This window comes from Mobula birostris, chromosome 28 (assembly GCF_030028105.1).
Source record: "Mobula birostris isolate sMobBir1 chromosome 28, sMobBir1.hap1, whole genome shotgun sequence".
In the NCBI taxonomy this organism is placed as follows: Eukaryota; Metazoa; Chordata; class Chondrichthyes; order Myliobatiformes; family Myliobatidae; genus Mobula; species Mobula birostris.
In genome coordinates this window covers 37743141-37748881 of record NC_092397.1, presented here as the reverse complement: position 1 = coordinate 37748881, position 5741 = coordinate 37743141, and the positions used below count along the sequence as shown (strand labels likewise).

Here is a 5741-nt window from a genome sequence, read left to right as displayed (position 1 = left end):
AATGTGTAATTTATAGTAATTTGTAATTAGAAGAAGGATGCTTATGTGAGAATGCTGTTCTTGGACTGCAGTTCAGCATTCAACGCCATTGTTCCATCTAGGCTCGACAGGAAGCTCTGACATCTCGGCCTTGACCCTGCCTTCCGCAGATGGATCCTGGACTTCCAGTCAGATCACAAGCATGTTGTAAGAGAGGGCTCCCTCATCTCAAACCCTCTGGCTCTCAATACAGGAGCCCCTCAGGGCTGCTTACTGAGTCCCATCCTTTACTCCATGTATACCCATGACTGTATCGTCATCCACAGCTCCAATCTGCTAATTAAATTCGCCGACGACACTACATTGATTGGCCTAATCTCAAACAATAACAAGGTAGCCTACAGGGAAGAAGTCATCTGTCTGACCCAGTGGTGTCAAGAAAACAACCTCTCCCTTAATGTCGCAAAAAGAAAAGAGCTGGTTGCGGATTGCAGGAGGAATTGAGATGCGATAACCCCTGTTGACATCAATGGATCTGGAGTTCAGAGGGTAAACAGCTTCCAATTTCTCGGCATCCACAATCACTAAGGTCCTCACATGGTCTGTGCACACCAGCTGTGTGGTGAAAAAGGCACAACAGCACCACTTTTACATCAGACGGTAGAAGAAGTTTGGTATGGGCCCCCAAATCCTATGAACTTTTTACAAGGGCACAATTGGAAGCGTTCTTACTGGCTGCTACTGCCTGGTATGGGAATGGTACCGACCTTAATCGCAGGACTCTGCAGAGAGTGGTGCAACCCAGCACATCTGCAGTTATGAACTTCCCATGATTTAGGACATTTACAAGGACAGGTGTGTACGAAGGGCCCGTAGGATCATTGGGACACAAGCCTTCCCAACCACAATCTATTCCAGGGGCTACCATCTGGGAAGCAATACCCCAGCATAATAGCTAAGTCCAAAAGACTTCGGGGCAGCTTCTTCACCAGGGTATTAGACAGATAAACTCAGCTGATTTGAGAGTACACTCTATTACATTGACTGTTCTATTTATTATAAATTATTATAAATTACTATGATTGCACATTGCACATTTAGATGAAGACGAAACGTAAATAATTTTGCTCCTTATGTACGTGAAGGATGTAAAAATAATGTCAATGCAATTCAATTCAATTCAGTTCAGTTCAAATTCAGTTAGCAGTACTAAACCTCGTGGAGCACCTCTGTTCACAGATCTCCAGTTAGAATAACACGCTGCAGCCATTGTTTTCTGCATGGAATCTTCATGGAGTCTCTACTAAATCTCCATGGAGCCTAAATGCTCTGGGTGAGCCTACCATGAGAGGCCTTGTTGAAAGGTTTCAATTTTGATGTAGACAATATCCACTGCCCGGCTCTCATTAATCAATTGTTTTACATAAAAATATTATCAGGTTAGTAAACTATAATCTCACCTACACAAAGCCATGTTGGCTACCCTGAAAAAAAAAATGCCTTTACCGATGTGAGTTGATTCTATGAGTAAGAATTAATGTAAACATAATGCATGAGTCAACCATTTCCTGGATTGGCTCTATTGCACTTGTTAAACAGGGGAAAAAAAATGGCCCACCTCCAGTCCTCTGCAACAACATGTGTGTAACATACTGTAGGGTTTCACTGATAATGTAATGGTCTCTCTGTGGCAGCAATGTTTGGATTATGACTAGAGATAACGGGGTTAGGAATGTTGTTCTTTCTTGTGAGCTGAAAGAGAGATTTTCGCGGTCTTTTGGCCGGGGAGCGATAAGGAGAGAAGCCGCGAATGGAGAGATTTGGTAAACCACTGGACGGCGTGGACTTGGAACTAGAGTCCGAAGGGCAGCGACGAGCAGAGGAGGCCGATGTTGCACAATCGACTTATCAGAGAGCTCCGACATTGCGCTCCGACTGTTTCATAAGATTAGGCCTTTTTCATTTTTTTTTGTTTCATTACTAACCATATAGTCAAATTAAGAATTATAAAGCTTAATAGTTTAATCACATATTGTGTTTCCTTTTTTTTTTTTCTATTTCGGGCTGCTGAATTGTAACAGGGCACACATCGAGCAGCATCCACCCAAACGAGATTTCTTAAGTTTGTCGGGGCCGGAGGTTATCACCCCCGATATTAAGCCACCAGTTAAAGCGAGAGTCACATGTGCAATTAAAAAGAATCTACGTAGATATCCATGACGGCCCCAGAAATCTGCTATCTTGCCTCATACATCAATAATCTCGAATGTATTCCATCCAGTCTGGTGAGAGTCCCGAAGCTCCCAGCAGCATGCTATAAACATGACATGGAATATCAGCGTATCCCCCTGATCTTTCTTTACTGCATCACTTTCAGTTTGAGGATTAATGACATGAACTATTCATTTGGTGCTTTGCCCACTTCGTCTGACACCAGGCATACGTTCCGTCTTCTGCCCCTGAGCTGTTCCATTTTCTTAACTTCTCTGTGCTGTCCCTCTGGTTTTTAATGTATGTGTGAAGTGCCTTGCTATTCTCCCAAGTCTTGCGGCGCAAAATCATTCCCCCTCCCCTAGCATCATTCTGCACTAGTGATTCTCTGTTTAATTTGCATATTGCTGAATATTTATCAAGGGCCTTGTCTAATTTCAACTTCCTGAACTTTCCTTGTGGTTCCTTTTCCCTTTTGACTGAATTTGCAACATCTTTGAACCGCTCGACTGTAAATAAATCTTAGAGGTCAGATGTGAGTTTACACAATGACAGCAGCTCCCAGTCTCTACTCTCCCCATTTCATGACAAACACAGGTCTCATTAGCTTGCCCTCAGTTTAGTAAATACCCCAAGATTTTTATCTGGGGATGACTGTTATCAAAATAGTCTCCCACAGAAATTCCTCAGTTGCAAGGGTCATAACCCAATAAAATGTCACTTAAATATCTCTAATATATCTGCTTCTAACAGTACTCCTAGTTGAGAAGTCCATTTTTTTTTGTGAGTGAAAAAAAGAACCTAAGGCATCCCCCACTGCTATATATTCCTCCAATCACCTTAAAATGATAACCCCCCCCCCGCCTCGTTTCTGCCACTTCCACCAGAGAAAAAAAAATGCTCTGGCTGTCTACTCGATATATGCCTTCTATCATCTTGTGTACCTCTTTCAAGTCACCTGTCATCCTGCTCCCTCCAAAGACAAAACTGCTCCCTTCCTCAACCTGTCCTCACAAGACATCCCCCATGAAGTTCAAAGTTCAATGTAAATTTACTGTCAAAATGTACACGTGTCATCACATACTACTGTCCCCCAATTTTCATCTTCTTTTTGTCATTCGTAGTTAATACATGTGGTTCCATGGTGTAATGGTGAGCACCCTGGACTCTGAATCCAGCGATCCGAGTTCGAGTCTCGGTGGAACCTGTTTCTTGAAAATATACACTGGGATTGTCCTTGTCAATTTTAGTCAGTCCACGACGAGAGGGCGCGTCGGTTGTGAGGCCCCACAGAAGGACTGCGTACGAGCTGTCGCTGTACAGAGTACGAGCTCCGAGATGCTGACGGAGGATATTTTCGAAATTCGAAGACTTACGTGATGACTGTAGTTTATATTGTTCTCCTTCAGATTTTTTTTTAAGTGTTTACTTTCTTGTTGGCGTCATGTTATTTTTATTCTGGGGGGGGTGGGATTTGAGGTCTAATATTCTTGTTGGCGTTCACACATGTGAGTGATCTGTTAGAGTTTATGTGCGAGGGAGTGGTGAGGGTTTGTTGTTATTGTCGTTATTTTCTGTGTAGGAGGAGCTTGGGGATTAGGGGTTTGATGCTTTAGATGCTGTGTACGGGTGGGCAATCTATTAGTTTTGTGCGATGGTGACGTTGAGAATTTGGGGTTTACGAGTTTTTTTTTCATACGGGGTGTGGTGTCGTTTCATTCAACGACTTTCATTTCGCTTTTTTTCTGCATTTCAAGGCTATCTGGAGAAGACGAATCTCAGAGTTGTATTGTGAGTTCATTGTTGGGGTGAGTGAAATTATCCCCTCTGCTTCAAAAGCCTGAACGTTGAGGGGTATAGCTATTCCTGACCCTGTGTTGTGGGACGTGAGGCTCCTGTACCTCCTTCTTGATGGCAGCATCGAGAAGAGAGCATCACCCGGATGATGGGGTCTTTGATGATGGATGCTGCTTTCCTGTGACAGCGCTCCTTGTAGATGTGCTCAGTGGTGGAGAGGACTACGTGTTGTGGAACTTTTCACTGGTTATTCCATTCAAGGGCATTGGTGTGTCGATACCAGACCATGATACAACCCAGTCAGGAGTTTCCTCACTGTACATCTACACAAGTATGTCAATTTTATAGACGACATACTACATTTTCACATATCTGCATAGTATAGGCTGTAAATGCTGGTAAATCTTTCCAGGATGCCAACAAATTCTGTTCTTCTAAGCCCCTACATTATGAAACACAGTCAATATTGTGGAATTACAGTCACACACTACTCTGTTGTTTTTACAACTTTCTATAACCTGCCTACGTTTCTGTTCTTCTTTTTACTGCTGCTATTTCAGAAGCATTTACAAAGTGAAGCGTACAACATATCCAGGTTTCCCTTTATCAACTCTCTGTTCTATCTTGAAAGAATCCCAGTTGGAGCGAGGTGAATGAAGGTCTCCATGAACTGCAGTTCAGCGTCAAGGTTGTACAAGTCTCAAAGCTTGAAGCACTGGGGTTGTATTAGTTTTCAACGGTGGAGTACAATGTAAGGTGTGTTCAGGTCTGCGTGCACTCTAACACTGAGGAGAGTTTTATTGGTCTCTTTTCTGGTGTCGAAGGTTTAGATACTGTAAATTTCATTGTTCCTGTAGTCGACTGCTGACTGTTCTTGTGCAGTATCATGTGCAGGGCCTGTTTATACCAGAGATACACCGTCCTTTTACTCTCCATGATAAGCTGTAGCAGTTTGTCTCCCAGCAATAATGTGTTTGGTTAGTGTTTTCCTTCTTGTCCGGCTCACTACAGTGTAGTGTTGGAATTATACTGAGTAATGAACATGCAGTCCCGAGCTGATTTGTACAGTTCTGTGTTCTTCCAGTGTTGTATGCAGCTGGTGTACACGGCGGGCGGAGGATGGACTGTGTTCGGCCATGTCTTCACAGTGTCATCTATACAGCAAATGGGCTGGTGCTGGAAATCTGCGGTCCCACAGAGTGGTGCTGGTGTTGTTGGGGTCTGTGTCCCTCCATGTTGTGCTGTGTTAATTCAGCTCAGTGGGCTTGTCATAGAACGCAGTGCGCAGTGTATTATTGTTAACTGTCACTTCTTCGCAGGCATTCACACAGCACAAAGCCAGTTAAGTATTTGTGTCATTCCGGTACTGTTCCGTGGCTATGAAGGTCTTGTATGCCCAACTACTATAAAAGTCTATCTCTTAACAACATGTTGGCAACAGTTGTAAAGGTCTGTGCCCTTACTGTACGGTGCCAGCTATTGTGCAAGTCTGTGCCCTTCCGGTACGGTGCGGGCTGCTGTAAACATCGATCTTCTCACAGTGCGGTGCCTCTTCTTGTAAAGGCCCTTACAGTAAGATGCTCATAATGTCAATAGGTCAGAGTTACACTACAATGCTTGGATTGACCAGCTCTGTGTCATCAGTGTTATGTTTTGATAAATCTCTGTACTTGTATCAGAGTCTTGTGTTGGTCTGTGTCCTCACTGACCTGTACTGCGCTCTGGCAGTTCAGTGTGTTTGGAATGCAGTGGTA

The 5741-nt window shown here is 43.6% G+C and overlaps 1 non-coding gene across 1 annotated transcript; it reads left to right on the top strand.

Annotated features, from left to right (window-relative positions):
- The first annotated feature begins 3325 nt into the window (after positions 1 to 3325).
- trnaq-cug (transfer RNA glutamine (anticodon CUG)) lies at positions 3326 to 3397 on the top strand. The gene has a single exon. It is a non-coding gene; the product is annotated as a tRNA-Gln (tRNA).
- Positions 3398 to 5741: the final 2344 nt, after the last annotated feature.